General features: G+C 39.2%; 2 pseudogenes; both read left to right on the forward strand.

The window, feature by feature from the left end:
* The window catches only part of LOC103349853 (ankyrin repeat domain-containing protein 35-like), a 66,668-nt pseudogene extending 64,943 nt beyond the window's left edge, over positions 1-1,725 (forward strand).
* A 91-nt stretch (positions 1,726-1,816) lies between these two features.
* LOC100355051 (solute carrier family 25 member 44 pseudogene) overlaps positions 1,817-27,261 on the forward strand; it is a 45,489-nt pseudogene continuing 20,044 nt past the window's right edge.

Genomic DNA, 27,261 nt, shown 5'->3' on the forward strand with positions numbered 1-27,261 from the left:
CCACACCGAATGGCATCTCCCTGACTAGTAGCTTCTTGTGCTGCATGTGTGACTCTGCTCCTTAAATCACATCTCCAGAGTGGTTGCAATCTTTCACCCAGAGCTGGCAGAGGAGGGGGCTGAGCTCCTAAGGAAACAGACCGTCTCCAGGATACCCTCCCCCCCATTTTCATGAGCCCCAAGCCAATCAACAGATGTATGAACCCCCTTCCCAGATCCAGTGGACACCCCCAGTGGACTGATCCAATGAACTTACTAAACGCCAGTGTGCCACTCGGGCACTCCACCTGGTCTCCTATCCGACAAGACTTTTTCTGTGGCTTGCCAATCAAATAAAAGTTTCTTTTCTGTCAAATAAAAGTTTCTGCCTCCTTGCAAATTGTTTCCCAGCTTTTTATTTCTATGCTAAGCTGAAGAAAAGAATCCACAACCGCCCTCCCCTTCACGACCTATAATAAAAAAGGGCTGCTGGGGCCAGGCGACAGCCCCTAGGGGCCCCTGGAGAACTGTTCCCAGGGGGACAGGTGTGCAAAGGCACAGCTGGAGAAGGAGGTGTCAGCCCTGGTCTGAGCAACAGTAACTTGTTGGAGGAGCTGGGCGAGCTGGGACAGGAGCAGCAGCGCTTGCAAGGGGAGCTGCAGTCCCTGAGCCAGCGACTCCAGCGCCGAGTTCGCGCCCAAGCCAGGTGCAGGTCCAGCTGCAGCAGTTTCGGCAGAGTGTGGGGCTGCTGATGGATGAACTGGCTTTGGAAACGCAGGACACCGAGAAGCTGCAGAAGCGCCTGGCCTCCCAGACCGCTGGCCCCTGAAGGCTGTGAGCTACCTGCTCCCAGACCCAGTGGGCAAGGGCAGTGTGCGAGGCACAGAGGCTGAGCCCCTGGAGGAGCTGCAGGCCTGCATCAGCGCGCTGGTGGACAGGCACCGGGAGGGAGACCCAGCAGGTGCTGGCTCGGCTGGAGAAGGAGAACCAGCAGCTGGGCGGGTCCCTGCCCCTGTGTGAGGAGCTGGGCGCTTTCTCCAAGGCCCCAGCATCCCCCCAAGAGGCTCCTTTGGAGCAAGACCTGGGAAAGCTGGGGGAGGAGCTGCGGGCTGTTCAGGCCACAATGAGCCGAAAAAGCCAGAATATCGGGAAGCTAAAGCAGCTGCTCTAGCAAGCCACGTAGGAGGTGGCTGAGCTGCGGGTTCGCGAGGCGGCCAGCCTGAGGCAGCACGAGAAAACTCGGGGTTCATTGGTAGCCTTGACCCAAGCTTGGGGCCTGGAGCTGAAGGCAGTGCTGGACCAATATAACACAGCCAGCCTGGAAATGGGCCGGCTGGGAGGAGTGGTAGTAGAGGAGTACAGCAGGAGCTGGGACCTGGTGCGAGTCGTGCAGGCGCTCCTAGCAGTTTGAGAAAACAGCAGAGCTACTCAAAGAGAAGATGGAGCATCCCTCTGGGGCTTGTCGGGTTAGGAAGGCCAAGATCAAGGAGCTTTTGGAGGAAGTGCTAGCAGTTCCGGGAGAAAGTGTTCGCCTTTCCCCGCAGCTGCAAGATTCCTAGAACCATGGAGAGATCATGGCGGCCTAATCATTGGCTGAATGCTGCTCGGGGCTACATGGAACTAGACGTTTACAGCATGCTACTGAGAATCCTCAACCTGCAAGAGAGTGAGGCGGGTGGCCTCGTGGTGTGTCTCGGAGGTGCGAGATTTCTGTGCTGGAGTAAAAGCATCCCTCAGAATGACTGACAGGCTTCATCAAGGTGTGGTTGTGGAGGAAGGAGGGGCTTCGCCTGATTTTGTGGACCCTAAACCTGAACACGTGGATCTCGGGAGCAGCATGGAGGAGGCCAGAGAAGGTGTGGATGGCAACCAAGCCTGCAGCAAATAAAGCAGAAGGCAGTTAAAAAAAGAACAAAAATATTTTACTTTACTTTCATGTACTTTTTATCTGATGTTCTTACTTTCTTATGTAGGTACACGTTTTGAAAAATATGTGTATACATATATATATAATTTTCATTCTCTCTGAAGAATTTCTCTTAGCATTTCTTGCAAGATGAGTCTGCTGTTGATAAATTTTCTCGATTTTTGCTTTTCTGAAAAAGTATTTTATCTTAACCTTTGAAGGATAATTTTTCTGAGTTCAATATTCTAGGTTGGTGAATTTTTTCTTTTGAAATGCTAAATTTTTCATTCTATTTTTTCTTTCTAATATGATTTCCTGAGAAAAATAAACTGTAATTCTTATGTATGCTCTTCTATAGATTAGGTGAATACTTTCTCTGGGTTTTTTCAAAATTTTCTTTTTGTCCTTGGTTTTCTGAAATCTGAATATTATATACATAAGTGTAGATATTTTATATTTATTTTTCTCATTGTTTTTAAGCTTTCTGGGTCTTTAGTCTTGTGGCTGTCACTAATTCTGGATAGGTTTCAGCAATTACTAAACTAGAGAGTGTCAATTACAAAGAAAAATATATTAAAACTAACAAGATAGTGAAGTACCTATGTGCAACCTAAATGCAAAGAACAAAAACTAGATAATAGTTTTCTTAAATAACAGCAGGTACTTTAGTTCAATGAAATGCTAGCTGTAAAGTACTGATAGGAAAAATCCTTTTTGTTGGAATTCTTTACCCAGCTACACTACAATTTAAGAATGAGGCCACAGCAAATTTGTGTTTGGCAGACTCCACACCCTGAAGAATCTTTTTCAATACAGTGCAGGAATCCTAAAATTTCATCATAATAATTAAAATATATTTGCCATGTATACAATTCAGGAGAAAAATGATGATGTTAAGTGATCAAAAAGAGCTTTGACTGCCCTGGTAGTATTTAGTAATGAGCTGGGGTTTAATGTTTTAGCAGACCAAGACAAGGCAGAGGAGTAAGTTGAAAAAGTGACATCTACATATCCTTCCTATATTCATGCCCTTCAATATGAGACTTTGCACTTTCCCAAAGTATGATTTTCTTATCAGATGGATAAGAAATGATAAAATTCAACATTCAAACGTCATGCGACTCTTGGAGAACTTTCAATGTAAGATAAATTCCTATACATCTATAAAGGGTACCTATAACACAAGCAACCAGAATATAAAAACTATAGCACATAAGACACTTAAGGGAGAAAACTTAAAAGCATGATTTATATAGCAATAGCACAGGAATACATTCTCGTCATACCACATCTAACTGATACTGAGCTGGAGGACTGAATCAGAGGTCTCCAAGATCACACTTGAGTTTGGTGATTCACTAGAAGGACCCCCAGACTCAAAGAAAGTGTGATGTTCATAGTTGCAGCATACACAGAAGAAGGATGCAGCTTAAAATTAGAAAAGGGAAAAGGTACAAGGGATCAAGTCCAGGAGAAACACAATTTCTCATTGGAAATTGAATTCAATCAAGTCAGCCATTAGAGTGATTTTCCTTTTTGTATCTTGCTTCAGCCGCATAATATATGACAAATGGTCTCTTGGAAGTCTCAGCTTCAGCATCAGTGAATCCATTTTGCATCCGCAACAGGAATATTGCACCCAAAACAGCAGTGTTTTTCTGACAATGGGGTACAAAATGTGTCTGTGCATGGCTTTTAGGAATAATAGTGGAAATGTACTTCACTACCACTCTGATTATTAGACCATGTATTCTGGATATGGGGGAAAATAACTATATACAGGTTGTAGTCTCCCAGTTGGAATTATCTTCAATGAACCACTCCATCTTTTTTCAGTGCAAACCCTTCGGAGTGATGGAGTATACAGAATGGCCAGCAAATTCCATGGACATGAATCCACTGCAGCAGTTCCTTTATTGTGAAATAATTTGAAGAAATTTTTTTTCAGAATACCATGATGATGGATAAGGCATTATATGAGCAGACAGATGGTGGTGTTGGCAGAAGTATGAGCAGAGAGATAGGAAATCCATCTCCAGAATATTTCAGTAAGGATGAATCTGTAACCTTAGTGACAGAAGGGGTCTGATATAATCAACATTTCACCAGATGGCTGAGTATTCCTTCCAAAGATGGCATGCTAGAGTCTCTGTGTTGATCGATATTGTTTGCTTCGGTAGTCAACAGTGGGTGCACCATGGTCAACTTTGGTAAGGATAAATCTGTGAGGATATTTCACAAAGTTCATGGACAATGTGTGTTATGAAACAAAGTATGGATGGATTTAAAACATTTTTCTCCAAATAAACCTCTTTTTATTTCCACCTTCAGCAAACTTTTTAAAGTCTTCTCATACATTGTATAGCTTTTATTCCTGCCAGAATGGCCACTTTTTCTCATGGGCCCATTAATAAAGCTCTGAGGTATCTAGGGGAAAGGGGATGAATAACAGTCATTGCATCTGGCCTTTTGCTCACATAATTATTGAGTGCCTCCTTTGCAGTGGATGCACTTTGGTGAGTATTTATTTATATAAGGCATAACCATATTTATTTTTGTGCCATTCTGAGTGGTCTGTTTACATAGCATTTTCCAGACATTATTATTACTCACATTACAGTCCTGATCAAAATCCTGTACCTTCCAGCCAAAAAGTTAACAATCATTTATGTGCCAGTGTATATCTGTATTTCTTTCAATGCAGCAAAGTGAAAGATCAAATGTACTACTTGAAGCTCTTTGGAATCTCTTTTGCCACATAGTTTGTTTTTTCTTAGTCAGTTGGTCATGAGGAACTACCCATGAGACTATAAGATTGAATTGAAAGATACGAAGCAATGAGTCAAGAGACAATGTTAAGAAAACTGAACTGGCCAGTGTCGCGGCTCAATAGGCTAATCCTCCACCTAGCGGCGCCGGCACACCGGGTTCTAGTCCCGATCAGGGCGCCGGATTCTTTCCCGGTTGCCCCTCTTCCAGGCCAGCTCTCTGCTGTGGCCAGGGAAGGCAGTGGAGGATGGCCCAAGTGCTTGGGCCCTGCACCCCATGGGAGACCAGGAGAAGCATCTGGCTCCTGGCTTCGGATCAGCGTGGTGCGCCGGCCGCGGCGGCCATTGGAGGGTGAACCAACGGCAAAGGAAGACCTTTCTCTCTGTCTCTCTCTCTCTCACTGTCCACTCTGCCTGTCCAAAAAAAAAAAAAAAAAAAAAAAAAAAGAAAGAAAAGAAAACTGAACTGTCATCATTCATTTCAGACCCTTTCGACTCAAGTCCTTATTTACCACTTCCATTTGCAGACTCCTGTTGCATGTACCCAACTTTATTGTTCATGATGGCAAACTATGGCAGCCAGTTAATGAATGGGCAGTTCAGATCATAGGATCACCTAGTATTCAATAGTTAAGTGCTTAATATTTTACAATATCTTACAAAGCTTTATATTTTCTGAAGATGCTTCTTCTAAAATGGAATAGTTATTTACTGAGGAGGGCATTTATTGCTCTGAAATCTATGGGTTTGCTCTGTAATTCCTTTACTGGGTGCTTGCCAGAGGCATACAAAGCACTCTTTTTTTTTAAAAAAAGATTTATTTATTTATTTGGAAGGCAGAGTTACAGAAAGGCAGAAGAGAGAGAAGGAGACAGAGAGAGAGAGAGAGAGAGAGAGAGGTCTTCCATCTGCTTGTTCACTTCCCAGATGGCTGCAATGTCTGGAGCTGTGCCAATTTGAAGCCAGAAGCCAGGAGCTTCTTCCAGGTCTCCCATATGGGGCCCAAGAACTTGGGCCATCTTATACTGCTTTCCCAGGCCATAGCAGAGAGCTGGATAGGAAGTGGAGTAGCCGGGACTCAAACCGGCACCCATATGGGATGTTGGCACAGCAGGCGGTAGGTTTACCCACTATACCACAGTGCTGGCCCCTAAAACAACTCTTATTGCTGCAAAATTTTTAATAATATTGTGTCTGCTGGATCATTATGCCTAAGTAGAATAGCAGCTCACAATGCAGGTAGACTTGTTGCAAAGATTTCTCTTGCCTTGAATCCTATTTGCCATTGAGAGTCTTATAGGTAAATTGGTAAATAACACAATCTATTGTCTCCAAAATCCAGAAAGGCATTGTGCTTTATTTTTTATTTTTAAAAATTTTATTATTTTTTATTTTCAAACTTTTAGTTTAATTTTGATTAACTTTAACAGGTTCAATTGTGATCTGCAGATACAAGTCCAAGAACATAATGATATTCTCTTCCTCTTCCCTCCTTTGCTTCCTCCTCCTTTCATGGATGTCCTTCTAAGGCATCTAAAGTGCCTTTCACTTTCTGCTCATCCTATACATGCAGTCATATAATATCAACAATAGTTGGATTAGTGCTATAGTTTGATGTAGACCAGATGGAATGTCAAGGTGAGCAAACTCTCAGGAAACTATATTATGACCAAGAGCTGGAAAGCTGACACAGTACAGAGGCAGCAGTGCAAAGTTGGGCTGTCAGCCTCATCAGGTGAAAGCAAACAGCTCCTAGTGCTCCTTACAAATTTTTTTCTTTTAGTTTTTGAGATAATATATTTTAAATTTACATTATATTAAAAATCTTAATATTACAGTGAATAAGAAGTTTAACCAGTGAAAGGCAAAAAGACCCTAGTTTAGTGGGAATATAGACAATGGCTGTAAATAATAATTGAATGGAAAAATACCATTTCACTTATATACAGTGCATTTTAAAGTAATCACAGGTTGTTAAATATAACATTCTTAATCATTCATTTGACAAAGTTTTACAAAAGTATATTGGCAGAAATACTTATATACACTGGATTTTTTTTCCTTTTTCTTTCTGTTTTGTTTATTTTTAAATTTTGGCTCCCACAAGATGTCCTCAAGGACATGTGGTCTTCCCTTCAGACAAAGGGTTTAGAACTGGAAACTGGGTGAGAGGCAATAACTGTCCATTATGGTAACTCTTTTCAGGCTTTGGCTATGAAACTCAGGATTTTTTTTTTTTCTGTTTATACTTCAAGCAATATTCCTGGTTGTCCATGTACTTCTTTACCATGGAAACTGTGCTAACTAGTGTTAAGAAAAGAGGCAGATTGATGCCCCCTCACATGGGGCACCAAAATGTTAGGAAAAGAGTCACAGAATAGAGAGGAGACATAAAATGAACGTGCAGCCAGACTGTATTTATTCAGAGAAAATAAATGGTCATCATGCTCATATACTGAACATGTGACAGAGGCCTGTGACCTAGTTGTTACTCTTCCAGGCCTACCCTCTATTGGCCACACCCGGTGAGTACAGCTGCAATGGTGTTTACTCACCATATTCCCCTGCCACATGGAAGCGTAAAGGTTCTCTCTTACATATGATCACGTGTGTAGGCCCAGAGGCAGGATCATTCTTTCTTTGTGGTAACTAGGCATGCATCTGCCTCCCCACCAACTGTTCAGGGACTTGTACGCTTGCCTTCCTATTTCTTCCTTTGTCCTATACCCGAGACCAATCTCTATTTCCTGTTCTTAAAATCCATCGCGTCAAGAGGGATTTCGGACTCACCCCCTTGATAATCTCACTGGGTATCTTGATAGGAATCAGAATAGGAATGGCAGGACTATATATATAAGGCAAATAAAATTGAAGGCTTATCTCCCAGTCTCAAGGAAAATCATAAATGACCTGGCACAGCAACTGTCTCCCCTCCAGGACCAGGTGGATTCATTGGCAGCAGTAGCTCTCCAGAACCCCTGGGCACTACACCTCCTCACAGCCGAGCGAGTGCCTCTTTTTGGGTAAAGAATATTGTTTTTAACACCAATAAATTGGGTGTGGTAAGAGATGGGATCGAACACATAATAAGTTGTGCTAGTGAAATGTATTCACAAAGTATCTCTGCCTCATTTTGACCATCTTTTCTGCCATGGGCAATTTCTCTAGCATCTCCTTTCATCCTCATAATCATAGTGCTCTTATTTCTGCCATGTATAATTAACTTACCCAAAAATTCTTGCAGAAATGAATAACTGCTATCTCTCAAGCCATCTCACAGGAGCAACACAAGACTGCTCTTCAATCAATCAGATCCTGAGTATAGACCCCTGCCCATGTCAACGATCCATATCAGCAGGAAGTAGCCAGAAAAAACCGGTCCCCCACCTCATTATCTATACTCAGGATCAGGGTTGATGAAACAAGGACATAAGCCTCAGCTATTTTAGGTTTCTTGTTACCCCTGCCTTCAGTTCCATCTCACACCCTGTATTGTTCCCCATCTCACCCCCTGCATTCTCTCCCAGCTAATGGGCCAAACCTGAAGAACCAGTATGGAGAAGCTCATCTCTGCTTACTGTCCCCCCACCCCAACCCCTAATCCACCTAAGAAGTAAAAGGGCTCAGCCTGCTGGGGTCAGGGCCTCTGCCATGTGTTCAGTCTATGAGCATGATGGTAATTGGTCGACATCTGTAGATTTATTTTCTTTGACTAAATTCATTCTGGCTGTGAATTTGTATTCTGTCTCCTCTCTGTTCTGCACCCCTTTTCTTTCTTTCTTTCTTTCTTTCTTTCTTTCTTTCTTTTTTTAATTTGACAGGTAGAGTTAGCAGTGTGAGAGACAGAAAGAAAGGTCTTTCTTCCATTGGTTCACCCTCCAGATGGCCACTATGGCCAGAGGTACGCCGATCCAAAGCCAGGAGCCAGGTGCTTCCTCCTGGTCTCCCATGCGGGTGCAGGGGTCCAAGCACTAGGGCCATCCTCCACTGCTTTCTCAGGCCATAGCAGAGAGCTGGACTGGAAGAGGAGCAACCGGGACTAGAACCTGGAGCCCATATGGGATGCCAGCACCACAGGCAGAGGATTAACCAAGTGAGCCATGGCGTCAGCCCCACCCCTTTTCTTACAGTTAGCATCAACCATCTCTGGGTCAAAATATTCTGGTTGCTTATCACATCTCTGGCAATAAAGTACTAACTTCTGGTATTTGCTGTTTTGGCATCTGCAGTATAATTAGGGAGTCCATTTACATGATAATATCCCAGAGGTCAGATCTTGCCTTCAAATGATTGAAAACACAGGCATTCTAAAGCATCCTCTTACTAAAGTATTTCTCAATGCCTTGAAATAAGTTTTTTCAGATTTTCATGAGATGTAGGTTTGTGTGTGTGTATTATACATTATAAATCTGTTCCAGTATTCTTGTTTTTCTAAATCTCTAGATTTTTTCTCTATATCAAACTAGAGAAGTGCTGCATCTCAACCTCACTAAACACTGGCTACCAATCAGTCAAACTTTCAATCTACCAAGAAATTAATCTATTAGAGCAAGTTGTAGCTGCACAAGCTAATACATTAATTACGTCATCTCTATTACATGTGCTTGTATTGAAGAATTGATCCTGTTATGTTATTATAATCTTTCTTGCTTGGTATGACACCCTTAAGAATCCACTCCCAAACATACTCCCCAAGATTCTGACAAATATGTTAGCAATATTTTGCCAATTTTCCGGTATATAAATTACTTCTTGGGGTCATGGTTATCTTTGGATTCTTGAAGCAACTTGAAATTTTTACTCTAGTTATGATTCTAGGAGCAAAGAGGGGACCAGGATGCACTTCGAGTGTAAAAGGCATCCTCTAGTAAGACACCCATCTCAGGTTAGGTTGTGATATGCTTAAAAGCTGAAGAAAACAATTATCCTTAGATAAAGGAGAGCAAGAGACTGCTGTTGTGGTGCAATGAGTTAAGCATCCACCTGTAATGGTGGCAACATGAATGGGCACTAGTTCTAGTCCTGGTTGCTCCGTTCCCCATTCAAATCCTAATGTGCCTGGCAAAGTGGAAGATGACTTAGTATTTGGGTCCCTACACCCACGAGAGACCCGGGTGAAGCTCCTGGCTTCTGGCTTGGTCTATTCCAGCCTTGGCTGCTGCAGCATTTGGAGAATGAACCAGCAGATGGAATATCTCTCTCTCTGCCTCCCCTTCTCTCTCTGTAACTCTGCCTTTCAAATAAACACATAAATCTTAAAAATACACATTCTTATTTTGGCATTAAAATAAACATATACTTTTAAATTTTTAAAATTATTTTTAATTAATTTTTTAAGATAAACAAGTTTCATGTGTTTCTTATATACAGATTTAGTAACATTGTGATACTTCCGACCCTACCCTCCCTCCTGCCCATGCTACCACCTTTCCTCCTCCTTCCCCTTTTGTTTCCTCTCTTAATTTTTACAATGATCTACTTTCTAGTTGCTTTATAATTATAAGATTAACCCTACACTAAGTAAAGAGTTCAGCAAATAGAAGACAAAACACTGTTCCTCAACAGTAGAGACAAGGCTGTAAACAATCATTGAATCTCAAAATGTCAATCCCTTTTTTTTTAAAAAAAGATTTATTTATTTATTTGAAAGTCAGAGTTGCACAGAGAAGGAGAGGAGGGGTGGGGGGGGAGAAGAGAGAGGTTTTCTACCCTTTGGTTAACTCCCAAGCTGGCTGCCACAGCCAGAGCTATGCTGATCTGAAGCCAGGAGCCAGATTCCTCCAGGTCTCCCACATGGGGGCAGGGGCCAAGGACTTGGGCCATCTTCTACTGCTATCCCAGGTTATAGCAGAGAGCTGGATCAGAAGTGGAGCAGCCAGGACTTGAACTAGCATCTATATGGGATGCCAGCACTGCAGACAGTGGCTTCACCCACTATGCCATAGCACCGGCCCCTCAAAATGTCAGTTTCACTCCTGTACATGGTATTTTTGGTACCCTATTAGTTACTACAGATCAGGGAGAACATATGGTATTTGTCTTTTGGAAACTGGCTTATTTCACTAAGAATAATGGTTTCCAGTTCCATACATCTCATTGCAAAAGACAGGATTTCATTTTTTTTATGGCTGAGAAGTGTTCCATTCTTTCTCTCTCTCTCTCTCTCCAGTCATCAGTTGATGGACATCTGGGTTGATTCCATATTTTAGCTATTGTGAATTGAGCTGTTATAACAATGGGGGTACAGATAGTTCTTTCATATGCTGATTTCATTTACTTTGGGTAAAATTCAAAAATACACGTTAAAAAAAAGGAAAAGAAAAGAAAAAGGAGAGAAAATAATTCTATTCTACTGACAAGGAGGTTTCAAATTGACTGAGGATTTGAAGATTCTTGGCTTTGTTTGAGTTGAACCAAAAGTTCCATTCCAAGTCAAACAGCGCTCCAAATTCCACATGAGAAAATTGTGAGGTTTCAAACACAATTGACATTGTTATTCTTCAATAAACACATTACATACTAAATTTGATTTTAATTAACAATCGTTTGTGCTAAATTGTTCACACTCACAATTCAAGTGTGATTTCTGTCTCCCAATCAGATTCTGTTTCAGAAATGTTTACTGAAACATTGACTGGTAGATAATGAACTTATATCGGTCCAGGTAGGAAACTAATGTCACAGTACCAGTGATGACAAGCAACATTAACTGTTGTGAGCAGTGTATTCTGTTGTCATGTTCCTGAGTACTTACAGAACAAAATAGCAAGCTTTGCTCAAGTCACATGGAGGGAGTTTCATAGTATTCTTAAAGAAATCTGAAATTTCTTGAAGATACAGGGCAAATATTTTTTGGGGAAAAAAGATTCACTTTCTTCTCAAGTGTGATTTTCTCTGTCCCTTTAACACTTGCTATTAGAGGAATCTTACATCACATCATCTGGAAAAAAAAGAAAAGTAGCCTGCATAGTTCAGATCCAGCATCAAAATCCAGTTTAAGTGGGGCCATCAAAGAAGGAGGTACCTTTCTCTGAAGGGAGGAGAGAATTTCCACTTTGACTATGACCCTGTCAGAATAAGATCGAAGTCGGCGAACTCAAAAGGCTTCCATAACCTTGGCAACTCATGACTAGAGCCTAGGGAGATTACTGACGCCATAAGCAAGAGTGTCAAATTGTTAAGTCAACAACAGGAGTCACCGTGTACTTACTTCTCATGTGAGATCTGTCCTTAATGTTTTGTCCAATGTGAAGTAATGCTATAACTAGTACTGAAACAGTATTTTACACTTTGTGTTTCTGTGTGGGTGCAAACTGATGAAATCTTTACTTAATATATACTAAATCAATCTTCTATATATATAAAGATAATTGAAAATGAATCTTGATGTGAATGGAATGAGAGAGGGAGCGGGAGATGGGAGGGGTGCGAGTGGGAGGGAAATTATGGGGGGAAAAAGCCATTGTAATCCACAAACTGCACTTTGGAAATTTATATTTAATAAATAAAAAAAATACCCTACCATGATTTAGCAGTAGTGCATGGAGAATACAATTAATTTAAACATTACTACTTTATAAGTTACCAGAATGCTATTTTTCTTTCTGTTTAAAATAATCTGGTAAGATTCTTTTCCTTCACTAAACAGCTCTTTAAATCAATATTACAATTGATTGATGTCTTTTGATTAAACATCAGTTTGTTTTAAAGTAGGGCTTAACAGATAAATAATTTCTGAATATTCAAAAAAAATCCAGTTTAAGAAAGACAGGGACTGGTGTGTTAAAGCCCTGGCCTGCAGTGCCAGCATCTCATATGGGCATGGTTCGAATCTCAACTGCTCTACTTCTGATCCAGTTCTCCGCTATGGCCTGGGATAGCAGAAGAGGATGGCCCAAGTCCCTGGGCCCCTGCCCTCATGTGGGAGACCCGGAGGAAGCTCCTGGCTCCAGGCTGCAGATCAGCTCAGCCCTGGCTGTTGTGGCCATTTGGGGAATAAACCAGAGGATGGAAGACCTCTCTCTCTCTCTCTCTCTCTCTCTCTCTTCCCCCCGCTCTCTGGTTCCACCTCTCTCTGTAAGTCTGTCTTTCAAATAAATAAAATATATAAAAAAAGAAAAAGACAAGTGGGATTGGCTCTGAAGAAAAATAAGCAAGGGTTTTATTGGTGCAGATAACCAGGTCAAAACTGAAGACACAAATCCAATTCTAATTTTAAAGATCATAGATTGCTCTATAATTCACAATTTGTGTATTACATATTTGTGTAGAAAAGCGTACAAAATAAATTTGTAATGTAACCACTCAGTTTTGTAATCACTTTAATTATATATAAAACTATACTCTTAGAATAATGATATACGTACGGAATTTCAGAGATGGAAAATATTTGTAGTTTTCTAGTCCATCTTGTTATATTTGGCTTGCTTGGGTTACAAAGTACTAACAGTAGTCCCTTGGTGCCATCTCAAAGGCTTTGTTTTGAGATGATATACTCATCTCATGATGTAATGAGATGGGTATATGTAATGAGATGATGTAATGAGAGGGTAAGTCAGTCAAGTCAGTTTTCTTAACATTAACCAAATGCCTGCTGTTTTTATTGGCCGGGTATGAGCATATTGACTCTTGGGCTCTTGTTTCCTCACTTGTGAAATGAAAGTTTAATGGTCTGTTACTTTAATAACTCTCTACCTATGAAAGTATCTCATAGGCTTTCCAAACTTTATTGGTAATAAAAAAACATCTTTAAAAATAGTATGAATCTGGGGCCAGTGCTGTGGTGCGCTAGGTTAATCCCCCTCCTGTGGCACCGGCATCCCATATGGGCACTGGTTCTAATCCTGGTTGCTCCTCTTCCAGTCCGGCTCTCTGCTATGGCCTGGGAAAGCAGTAGAAGATGGCCCAAATGCTTGGGTCCCTGCACCCGCATGAGAGACCAGGAAGAAGCACCTGGCTCTGGCCGCTGCGGATATTTGTGGAGTGAACCAGCGGAAGGAAGACCTTTCTCTCTGTCTCTCCCTCTCACTGTGTGTGACTCTACCTGTCAAATAAATAAATAAAATCTTAGAAAAATAGTATGAATTGAAACCATGTTTTCAGTTATTGTTTTACCAGATAAGTGGTAAAGGGGAGACAACATTTTTAAAATGATATTTTTATAGCAGGTAAGACACCCATTGTATCATTCATATTTATTAATATCAGACTACCTGGGTTTGAATCCAAGCTCCAATTCCAATTGGAGGTTCTTGCTAACACAGTTTGGTAGGCCCAATAATGGCTCAAGTAGTTGGATTTCTGCCTCCTACATGGGAAAACCTAAGGAGACTGAAACTCCTGGCTTTGGCCTGGCCCACCCCCAGAAGTAGGAGGCTTCTGGGAAGTGAAACCAATGCATGAGAACCTATTATATCTCTCTCCTTCTTTATTTTTTTCTCTCTCTCTGAAATAAATCAAATAAGTAATCTTTTCTTTTTTAAATTAAAGGACTCTTGTGACATGCATTTAATTCTGAGGACATACATGTGTACCAGTGTGTGTAGGTTTCATCATCATAGATCAGCTTATCTTATGTGTGTGTATGTGTGTGTGTGTGTATGTATTTCAATTGCCATTTTTCAGCATATAAGAAACATCACTATAACAGAACTGGAAGCTATTTAGCTCATTAAAAGATATATGCAGCAAAATATGGAGTTTCTACTTTTAGATTAATGTATAACTAGCATGCACAAATTTCTGAGGTTTCAAATACAACTGTTTTCACGTTCCTATTCATGATGCTGTAATTTATCTGCAAATGCTAGTCACTAGGTTTTAGATGACCTTGTTAACACCTTGACAGGCGGTGAACTTCTCATCTTTACAACTCAGAAATGTGAAACAGGAGATTCAATGGGGAGATGGAGGCAACTGAAAGATAAGGAAATTATTCATGGGGGAAAATATCAGATATTAACATTCAAATGTCAATATGGAAAGATTTCAGTGGCCAAAAGTGAATCATAAGTTTGGGAAAATAGAAATCACAAAATACTCTGTGATTGGGGCACAGGATATTTGCTATAGTTGAGATTTGGGAGGGCGAGAACATTTCCAACCATCCTGGAGATCTATTTATCAAAGAATGAGATGTTTCTCAAAGATTGGGATATAGTACACCATGATTTAACTGTAAAAGGGTTGCATTTGTCTCGTTATTTAAGAAGGACGTATCTCTGAGATGAGTGAGATAAGTGAGAGAAGGTGAACCACAACTCTAACTCAACCAGATGACTTGAGGTAAACCTACACCAGTTAATAACTTAATTTTGATGTCTTATGCTGAATCATCTTTTACTTCTTTTCCTTTAAAAAGTGCTGGAGTCTGGGGTAGATATGTGTTTATGCATAAGAAAGGAAATATTCTTTTCACTGGTAACATAGTTCTTTAAAAATTACATTCTAAAGTCTAATATTAAAATATCCAGTTAGGTGCTATATAACTAGTTCATTTATTAAATTAAGGAAATGAAGGGTTTGGCTCATCCTTGCACTTTATATTATGTTTAAAGACAATGGACAGTGTGTGAACTGTCTTTCTAGGTTCACTCTGAAGAGTGTTCAGGGCCTGTTTTGCTGGAAAGCCTTATGAGGCACACTGCTGAGTATTTCTGCTTGGTCCACTTTGAGACTGAAATTGTAAAACTCCGGAGAAAATAAGTGTGGGATAAAAACTTGGTACAAAGATCTTTACATAAATATTTGTTATTTAAAACATTCCTAAGGTAGGTGTTTGGCACAGCAGTTACGGTGCTTACGTCCCTTACTGCAATGCTTGGTTTGAGTCTCAGCTCTGCTTGATTCAGCTTCTGTCTGTGCACTCTGATGATTCAGGTTTGTGGGCCCCTCCCACCAATGTGGGAGACACTGATGGCTTTCCTGTCTGCTGGTATAGGCTGGCCCAATCCTAGCTCTTGCAGGCATTTGAAGACTAAGCCAGTGGATGAAAGCTCTCTACTTTTGAAATAAAATGAAAACAATTAAAGTATTTCATATTCTTACCAATGCATTCTTACCCATACTTAGTCTGCTAATCATTTTCATTTTTGAACCAAAAGAACCTGACAGAAATGGAATTTTCATGGTAGCCTCCTGGAATATTGAAGTGACAATAGAATCTGCATCTCAAATAAAAATGGGAGAGAACGATCCAACATGGGAAGTGAGATACACAGCAGACCCATAGAATGGCAGATGTCCTAAACAGCACTCTGGCCTCAGAATCAGCCCTTAAGGCATGCGGATCCGGCTGAAAAGCCCATGAGACTATTTCAGGCATGGAAAGCCAAAACACTCTGGGAAAAAAAAAAAAACAAACCTAAATGCAAGATCTCTGCGAGTGAGATCCCAGTGGAAAGAACGGGTCATCAAAGAAGGAGGTACCTTTCTCTGAAGGGAGGAGAGAACTTCCACTTTGACTATGACCTTGTCTAAATATGATCAGAGTCAGTGAACTCAGGGGGCTTCCATAGCCTTGGCAGCTCATGACAAGAGCCTAGGGAAATTACTCGTGCCATGAACAAGAGTGTCAATTTGTTAAGTCAACAACAGGAGTCACTGTGCACTTACTCCTCATGTAGGATCTTTGTCCTTAGTGTGCTGTACATTGAGATTTAATGCTATAACTAGTACTCAAACAGTATTTTTCACTTCATGTTTCTGTGTGGGAGCAAACTGTTGAAATCTTTACTTAATGTATGCTAAACTGATCTGTATATAAAGAGAATCGAAAATGAATCTTGATGTGAATGGAAGGGGAGAGGGAGTGGGAAAGGGGAGGGTTGCAGGTGGGAGGGACGTTATGGGGGGGAAGCCATTGTAATCCATAAGCTGTACTTTGGAAATTTATATTCATTAAATACAAGTTAAAAAAAAAAACGTATCTGTAACTGGCTCCATGAATTAGGATGACTAAAGTTCAAATGAATCTTGTTTCTACTCACTCCCTGTCTTCCGAGTATTTATCTCATTTTATTATTATTTCTTTTAAAATTTTCTGCCTGTGAATCTTTGAAATCTATCAATCAAACCCCTTTCCCCAAAGAAAAGAAGAAAAATTTAGAAAGACCAGAAAGTGTTCAGGATCTATGGGATATCATCAAATGACAATACATGTTAGTCTTATGAGTTCCTGAAGGTATATGGAAAAAAGAAAGACTTAGAAACCTATTAAGTGAAATAATATTGGAAAATTTCTAAAATTCAGAGAAGGATATGGATATCCAGTATAGAAAACACATAGGGACCCAAACAGTTATGATCAGCAAGGATCCTCACCAAGACAAATTATAGTCAAGCTTTCAAAACCAAAACTGAAGGAGAATATTCTAAAATTTGCAAGAGAGAAACACCAAAATCACCTTTAAAAGAATTTCCATCAGATTGACAGCAGATTTCTTAACAGAAACCCGTCAGGCTAGGAGAGAAAGGAGAGATATAATCCAATTCCTAAAGAAAAAAAAATTGTGAACCAAGAATAATTTGCCCAGTGAGCTCTAATTCATAAATGAAGGAGAAATGAGGGCCTTCAAAGACGAACAAAAATTAAATAATTTTTCATCACTTGGACAACCTTACAAATGATACTTAAGGATGTATTACACATAGAAACACAGAAAGAAAATCAGCACCATGAAACAAAGTGGAGGCAGAAAGCTATCTAGTCAAAGAACAAAACAGATTCAAAACATACAACAGAAATGTTTATAGAAAAATGGCAGTACCAAGTCATGACTTCTCAATAGTAACCTTGAAAGTAAATTGACTATATTCTCCAATTAAAAGATGTAGCCTTGCTGAATGAATGAAAAAATAAGTTCCATCTATATCCTTCTTATAAGAAACACACTTCAACAATAAAGATATACATACATTCACAGTAAGAGAAACAAAATGTAATTATATAAGGAAATAGTCTTAACCTGAGAATGAGTACCGACAGATAGCCTACAATGAATTGCTACTTATTTTTGAACTAAGGACTCTTTTTCTCACTAATAACAGTATTTTTTTGTTCTCTCCCACTGATTCTTCCTACTTGGTGTTCATATTCTCAATCAAGATTGACTGACAAAAATATATTTTTATATATACACCATGCAGTAAGATGCATGGTATGGATGGCTAAGCTGCTGCCTCTGATGCTAGCAACCCACATGGATGCCAGTTAGAGTCCTGGCTGCTCCACTTCTTTTCCAGCCCCATGCTAATAACATGGGAAAAGCAGCAAAAGATTACCCAAGTTGTTTGGTCCTGTGCCACCCTTTATGGGAGACCCAGGTGAAGCTCCTGGCCATTGGAGAGATCTGGGGAGTGAACCAGCAGATAAAAGATCTGTCTCCCACTTTCTCTCTGGACTCTTTTAAATAATTAAATGTTTTTTTTTTAACTTTTATTTAATGAATATAGATTTCCAAAGTACAGCTTATGGATTACATTGCCCCCCCCCCCCATGACTTCCCTCCCACCCGCAACCCTCCCCTAATTAAATGTTTTTTTAAAACTCAGTTTAAAAAATAAAGTCAATAATGATTTAAGGAAAAGAGATGCATATTTATTCAATCATGGATGAAAAATTGGGGTAAATTGTCAGGGAAGTCAATTTTGTTTTTTTATTTTATACTCACATATTGTTTGAAATTATGTATCAGCACAAAATGCATGGGTACCCCAAACACAGCAGAAATAAACAGTATCACTTCTAATCAGCTAATTTTAATTTTACTTATTCCCTCTTACTGAGTTTAGATTGTCCTTTATCAAATCAAAATACTATGATTTATTCTCAAAAAAAAAGATATACATAGATGGAAAGTGAAATGATGGAAAAAGAAATCCCATGCCTCCCTTTGGATCCATTAGCATTTATTTTATAAAGCTAGGTGTGCTAGCATTGGGAGCATATATGTTTAGTATCGTCACATCTTCTTATTGAATTGATCCTTAATCATTAAATAGTGACCTTGTCTCTTTGAACAGTTTTTATCCTATATACTTTGACTTTTTTAAAATTTCTATTTGCATGGAATTTCTTCTGATTTTTTTCTGGTTGATCCGTCCATTGATGAAAATGGAGCATTTAATTTCCCTATTATTATTTTACTGGTGTTTATGTCTTCCATGTTTGTAGATTGGAAGAATTGTCCATATTACTCTAAGAAATTTACAGATTTAATGCTATTCAAAAAAAAAAAAACCAAGAACATTCTTCACAGACCTACAAAAAAGAATCATAAAATTCATATAGAAACATAAAATCCCCTCAATAACCAAAGCAATTTAAAACAATAACCAAAAAGCTGGAGGCATCATAATATCAGATTTCAAGACACACTACAAGGCTGTTACAATCAAAACAGTTTAATACTGGGACACAAATAGATAGGTAGACCAATACAACAGAATAGAAACCCCAGAAATTAATCCACATATCTACAATCTAGTAATTTTTGACAAATGAGCTAAAAATTTGCCACATCTGGAATTGAGAGTGAAGCTGGGACTTGAACTCGCATGCAAGCATTCCAAAAACTGTCTGCCACTATGCCAATTGTTCACTCCCTTTTTTAGGGTCTCTAAACCTTCGGTCTTAATATTTTATTCATATTCTTAAATGTTTCACACCTCATTAACCAAGTTTAGTTTCTTTTTGCCTTCTAAAAGGACTAGTCTTTTTTTTTAACTCCATGAATTATTCCCATAGAAGATGGTTTTCAATGCATAATAACTGATAGGTTACTGATGGAATTTTGACCCAGTTTTTTTTATATTTAGAGAAAAAAAACAACTTCCACCTTGGCAGTCAGATTACCTCTTCAAAAAAAATTCCCTCAAAATATTCAATGGCTTTTCAGACAACCATTTCCACTTTAGCAATCAGATGAGTGCTTAGGCTTTAATATCAATATCAATAAATTTCTTAACTTTTTGGAGACTTTGAGCTTGAAGAAAGGCCTAATTTTCAACAGTTAAATGTGACTTAGGTATACGTTTGTAACATCTTACAAAGCACACAAAGTTAGTTGACTTGATATCTGTGACTTATGGGATGCTATGATGTTGAAAAACACTGATGAAGTTCACTGTTCACCATAGCAGTGGCAGGCAGTCAACATGATGCCAAAATCATCAAAGGGAGATTTCCTGGACTTTAAGCACACCTGATGATTTCTTTCATTATTGGGATTGGCTCTTTGCATTCTCTCTCAAAAGCCTCTACTGAATCACTGTAAGCTAGTTTCTAACCTGCATCTCTTGCTAGGGAATCTCAGATTGCCCCAAAATATTTTGTGATCCATTGGCAACCTAGATGTTTACTCCCTTAGAAGACAATTAAGCAGCATCTATCTATGTATACGTAAATATAGTTTGTAATTTTAAAATGCAAAGCAATATTTTATAATATAAAATTCATAATTAGAACTTACTACAAAATTATTTGCATGTGATTTGTAGGATTGACTGCAAAGGAAATTCCTTTCTCAGGATACAGGTGCTTCATGCTGAACACAGAGTGCTTCAGTCTTCTCTCCTGAATCTACAACAGGGAGTGTGCTTGATCTTTCCGGGGCACTGCTGTTGGCCTTAGGGATGCAGCTCTGACTCCTGGTCTGAGTCAGTGAATGCCAAGAATCTATGTTCTGTTCTGGCTGCAAGGACTGTTGTCCTATTGGTATTTTAAGTGTCTGTTTATATAGGGCACTGATAATGTTGAGAACTACTGAACAGAGACATACTATTCCTGGTAGGAGTATAATTGAAGAAGTAGCAATAAATAATTTCAGCAAAATAGTAAGAGAAGGTAAGCCAATAGAATTAATAAAATGATTCAGGAGGGCACTTGTGGCAGACTGGGGAAGGGACAGGCCTGTCTTCATAGGGGATGGGAATTTTGAACTGACTTGAATGAAGAATCAAATTATCATAAAAACATTTGCAAACTACCTAGCTGACAAATATCCAGAATATATCAGCAACTTAAAAAACACAATAACAAAAAACCTAATGAATCTAGTTGAGAAATGGGCAAAGGACTTTAACAGACCATTATCAAAAGAATAAATATAAGTGTCCAACAAATATATGAAAAAATACTCAACATCATTAGCCATCAGGGAAATGCAAATCAAAACCACAATGAAATATCATCTCACTCTTGTCAGAATGGCTAAAATGAAAAGACATAGAGTAACAAATGCTGGTGAGGATTAGGAAAGGGAAATGCTTATACACTGTTAGTGGGAACATAAACTAGTGCAGCCACTGTGGAAAATAGTGTGGAGATTTCTAAAGAACTAGAAATAGACTTGCTATATGATCCAGCAATCTCAGTACTGGGTATATACCCAAAGACTTAACACAATGTAATAAAAAAATACCTATGTCACCACCTTCATAGCAGCACTGTTCACAACAGTCAAAATTCGGAATCAATGAAGATATTCATCATCAGATGAATGGATAAAGAAAATGTGGTATATATACACAATGGAATGCAATTCAGCTTCGAAAAATAATGACATTCTTCCAGTTGCAGCAAAGTAGATACAGCTGGAGGAAATAAGCTGAACACTGAAAGACAAATAACACATATTCTCCCTTATATGTGGGAGCTAAACTTCACAAAAAAAAGAAGAAAGAAAAAAGAAATGTTGTGTGTATCAGTATTGCTGGAAATGTAGTTTTGTAAAACTTTGGATTATACCTTTATGAAACCAATGGTTCAGAATGTCTTACCACTATAGTTTTTTTTAAAAAGATTGTATTTATTTATTTGACAGGTAGAGTTACAGACAGTGAGAGAGAAAGACAAAAAGGCCTTCCTTCTGTTGGTTCACTCCCCAAATGGCTGCAACATCTGGAGCTATGCCAATCTGAAGCCAGGAGCCAGGTGCTTCTTCCTGGTCTCCCATGCAGGTGCAGGGGCCCAAGCACTTGGGCCATCTTCTACTGCTTTCCCAGGCCACAGCAGAGAACTGGACTGGAAGAGGAGCAACCAGGACTAGAACTGGTGCCCACATGGGATGCCACAGGTGGAGAATTAACATAGTGAGCCATAGCACCGGCCCTTACCAATATAGTTTTATTGATCTATGATTGCTTAAAAATTTATTGTGTAGGGGTGAAATGATCATTTTACATTCCATTATTATTTATAGTCATTGTCTATATTCCCACTAAACTAAGGTCTTTTTGCTTTTTATTTGATAAACTTTTTATTTGGTGAAGTATTAAGCCTTTTTATTATAATATAAATTTAAAATACAGACTCAATGTGATTATAATCAAAATACCAAGGACATTTTGTCAGATCTATTAAAAAATGCTAAATTCATATGGAAATATTAGAGTCTCTGAATAGGTAAAGCAATCTTAAACAGCTAAAACAAAGCCAAACGAATCACAATACTAAATTTCAAGACATACCACAGGGATGTTATAACCAAAACAGCCTGGTACTGGCACAAAAGTAGACATTTAGACCAATGGAACAGAGCAGAAACCCCATAAATAAATCCACACATCTACAACCAACTAACTTTTGACAAAGAAGCTAAAACTAATCCCTAATAAAAAGACCGCCTCTTCAACAAATACCAGGAAAAGTGGATCTGCACATGCAGAAGTACCAAACAAGACCCCGATCTCACACCTTATACAAAAATCAACTCACAATGGATCAAGGATCTGCATCTATGACCTGATGCCATCAAATTACTAGAAGAAAACATCAGGAAAACTCTGCAAGATACTGGCATAGGCAGGCTTCTTGGGAAAGACCCCAGAAGCACAGGTAATAAAAGCAAAAGGACACAAGCAACAATTAGGATTATACCATGCTAAGAAGCTTCTGCACTGCAAAACAAACACTCAAAAAAGTGGTGAGAGAACCCACAGAATGGGAGAAAATATTTGCAAACTATGCAACTGATAAAGAATTAATATCAAGGAAAAATAAGGAGCTCAAGAAACTCAACAACAATGAAACAAACAACCCAGTTAAGAAATGGGCAAAGGATATTAACAGGCTTTTTTTCAAAGGATGACATATGAATTGCCAACAGGCACATAAAAAATGGCTCAGGATCACTAGCCATCTGGGAAAATACTAGTAAAACTTCAGTGAGATTACACCTCACACCTGTCAGAATGACTATCATCAAAAATCCAACAAATATAAATGCTGCTGAGGATATGGGGGAAAATGGTACCCTAATCCACTATTGGTAAGTATGTAAACTAGTTCATCCACTGTGGAAGACAGTATGGAGTTACCTCAGAAAGCTGAACATAGATATGTCATATGACACAGCAATCCCACTCCTTGGAATTTACTCAAGGGAAGGAAATCAGCATATGAAAGAATTATCTATACTCCCATGCTTATTGCTACTAATTCACACTAGCTAAGATATGGAATCAACCCCAATCCATCAGCTAATGACTGGGTAAAGAAATTATGTTATATATAAACTGTGGAATACTACTCATAAAAAGAATAAAATCCTGTCTTTCACAACAAAATGGATGCAACTGAAAACTATTGTTCTTAGTGAAATAAGCTAGTCTCAAAAATGCAAACATCATATGCTTTCTCTGATATGTGGCAGTTAATATATTATACAAAAAATTTATAGGCATGAAATGGATATTTTGTGATATATCATTGTCATTATTAGCTCTTGTTTATACTCCTGTGGAAATGTGGTCTTCCTGCTTTTAACTGGTTGAATATTATGGTTAGTGGTGAGTTAACCAATGATTATAGAGTGGATAAAATTATGTCTTTGCAAAAAATCAATGAAAGAAAAGAAAGAAGGAAAGGACAGGAATTGGGGGAGGGGAGGAGGAGGGAAGGTGGTATGGTTATCTTCTCTGAAATACATGAAATCTGTTCTCTTTATATTAATAAAAAGCAAAAACAATAAAAGAAGGATTTTAGGAATTAATCTAAATAAGTGTATGACAACAAATTAAATAAACTGGGTGAAATAGAAAATTCTGAGCAAGACTAATGTATAATAAACAAAGAGTTTGCATTATTAGTTTAAAAATTATGATTAACATGTAATACTTGTACATTTTTATTTGGTACTGGGAAACATTTCAATATGCATGTATAATATAAACTGATCAAATCAGGTAATTTGTGTTTCCATTTCATTATTTTTTATTTGTGTTCGGAGCTTATTAGCTCTTCTCTAGCTCTCTATATATTTCTAGTAAATTGTTCTGAACTATAGTCATCCTACAGTGCTACAGAACACCAAAAATTTATTATACCTTTCTAACTGTCATTTGGTATCCATTATCCGACCTCTTTCCATCCTCACTGTCCTTTCCAGTCTCTAGTAATCACTATTTTAAATTCAAGTTAACTTTTTTTCAACCTCTACATATGAAAGAAAATATAAAGCATTTACATTTATATATAAAGTCTGGCTTTATAAATAAAGTCTGGCTTATTTCATTTAACCTTATGACTTCCAGTTTCATCCATTTTTTTGTACATGTCAAGATTTCTCTCTTTCTTATGGCTGAGTAAAGTTGCATTTTGTATAATACCACATTTTCCTTATCCATTCATTCATTAATGGAAACTGAGCTTGATTTCTGTATCTCGGCTATTGGGGATATTGCTTCAATGAATATGGATGTTCAGCTATTTCTTTGATATACTGGTTTTATTTTGTTTGGATGTGGTCCCAAAAGTGGGTCAACTGAGTCATTTGTAGATCTATTTTGAGCTTTTTGGGGAACCTCCATACTATCGTTAAGATGTTTTTCCAGTAACAATAATTACTATCAAAAGACAGAATTAACAAGTACAGGTGAGGAAGTAGAATAAAGGAAGCTCTTTGTGGCTTCTTTGGCTTTTTCTCCATCTTGATGCTTGAAACGTGGATTTTATTGCAGGCCGTGAGGGCAAGAGCCATATTCTACTGATAGCAGAATATGAACAGGGAGAAATCTGGCTCCTTATATGTTAAATTTTTATGTAACAGAAAACAAACACACAAACCCCTTTCTCTAATCTAAGGCATAACTTCAATTTTGTCAAATCCAAATCAAATAGTTTCATCACAGTATGACAAAGATGGAGGCAAAGAACCAACTGAAAGGATAAAAAATGATTGTTTCTCGAGAGTACAATTAGAGCTAAGGAGGGACAAAGAAAGGGGCTGTTTTCCATTATAAACCTCAGTAGTAAGCTAAATACAAAATTGCTATTTTGTAATACTGAAATTGGTTGAAGACCATTGGTTTCATATATGGTTCAATCTAATAGATTTAAAAATCACACACATGGATTGTTATTATTAAAATCTTTATCAATGCAAAAATAGAAATATGAATGGATATAGGTACACATGGAGCTAATTTTTAATGACATATATCATTGTAAGGATTTGTAGTTTAACATGATTAGAGTGGTGTTTTGGAGATATCTTCCACAGTAAAATGGAGAGTCCATCTAAAGAGGCAAGAATTGGTAGTTATTCTAAACAGGAAGATGCTATTACAATAATTCAGTGACAGACAATTAAGACTAAACCAAGGCTATTGCAGAAGGGCCCAGGTTTTAGAAATAAATATTGGAGAGAGGGAACTGACAGAGGAAGAACACAGGAGATGGGGGTAAGGCAGTAAAACAAAGAGGTTAAGAATCTCAGTCTAGCTCTCTGCTGTGGCCCGGGAGTGCAGTGGAGGATGACCCAAGTCCTTGGGCCCTGCAGCCGCATGAGAGACCAGGAGAAGCACCTGGCTCCTGGCTTCAGATCAGCGCAGTGCGCTGGCTGCAGCGGCCATTGGAGGGTGAACCAACGGTAAAGGAAGACCTTTCTCTCTCTCTCACTGTCCACTCTGCCTGTCAAAAAAAATGAAGAAAAAGAAAAAAAAAGAATCTCTAGCCAGGTCGGCGCCACGGCTCACTAGGCTAATCCTCGCCTGCCTGGCACCCCGGGTTCTAGTCCCAGTTGGGGCACCGGATTCTGTCCCGGTTGCTCGTCTTCCAGTCCAGCTCTCTGCTGTGGCCCAAAGTGCAGTGGAGGATGGCCCAGGTCCTTGGGCCCTGCACCCCATGGGAGACCAGGAAAAGCACCTGGCTCCTGGCTTCAGATCATTGCAGCGCGCCAGCTGCAATGCACTGGCCATAGCGGCCACTTGGGGGGTGAACCAACGGCAAAAGGAAGACCTTTCTCTCTGTCTCTCTCTCTCCCACTATCTAACTCTGCCTATCAAAAAATAAAAAAAGAATCTCTACCCAGAGTTCCTTGGATGGAGTCTGACATTTAATGTTTGACTTTGACAAAGTTCTATAATCACACTGTGGTTCCTTTTGTTCATTTGTAAAATGGGGATAACATAGATCACTTTCTTAGAGTTGTGGTAAGGATTATATGCAAGAGTGCATATGAAATATGTACCAAACAGCCTCACACAGGATAAGTGAATAAAAATTAATGGAACAAATGCATAACTGAATAAATCTTCTCTACTATTATTGCTATAGTTTGCTACATTCATAGAGAGGAAGGAAAAGGGAAGGTGTGGGTTGGGGAATAGGAATATATTAAATAATACTCTAAGATGTAAAGATATCCAATAAAGATTTGCAAGACGGAACTAGGCTACTGCCATTGGTATCTGGTTGGAATTTGAATCTATGGGAATCAATTAGTTCTATATCTAAGAACAAGTGAGGAGAAAGTGGAAGAAAAGTGGGAGCACCAATATTCAAGGGAAAGTGTGGCTTCAAAAGAAGTTAAGAAGGAAATGTCAGGGCCAGCTTTGGCTTAGCAGATAAAGCTGCAGCCTCTGACTCCGGCAAGCCATATGAGCATCGGTTCGTGTCTCTGCTGCTCTATTTCTGATCCAGCTCTCTGCTAACGGCCTGAGTAAAAGCAATGGAATATGGCCCAAGTACTTGATACCCTGCCACCAAAGTGAGAGTCCAGGATACATTCCTAGCTCCAGGCTTCAGCCTGGTCCAGGCTTGGCTGTTGCAACCATCTGGGGAGTGATCCAGTGGATGGAAGATCGATTTCTCTCTCTCTCTCTCTCTCTCTCTCTCTCTCTCTCTCTGTCTCTGTCTCTTCCTCTCTCTATATAACTCTATCAAATAAATAAATAAATCATATATTTGGGAGAACAAGTGGGGAGTGTTAGGAAGAAGCAACTTAACTTCCGGGAGTGTTTCACATGCTCAAACACGGCAAGGGTGACAGCATGGCCATCAGCCTCAGCAGTAAAGGGGACAATGGCAATCCCCATGGTCTGAGGAGATCAGGAGCCAGAGGAGAGGGAGCACAGCCACTGCCAGTCATAAGGAAACCAGCTGAGGGGATGGCTGTGGACTGCTTTTCTTCTGGCTTGTCTGGGAATGAGAATACTAAGAGAGACTTGGGGAAACTTCCATGCATAAATAAATACAACTTTAGAGAGAGAAAATACAGTAGACAGAGCACACCTGAGAGAGTGGGGTCCCCAAAAATCTGTTCCTGGCTGATTTTCCTATTTTCCCTGCTTAGGTATGTAGGGTTTATGAATCCAAAAGGATGGACT

This window comes from Oryctolagus cuniculus, chromosome 5 (assembly GCF_964237555.1).
Source record: "Oryctolagus cuniculus chromosome 5, mOryCun1.1, whole genome shotgun sequence".
NCBI classification, from domain to species: Eukaryota; Metazoa; Chordata; class Mammalia; order Lagomorpha; family Leporidae; genus Oryctolagus; species Oryctolagus cuniculus.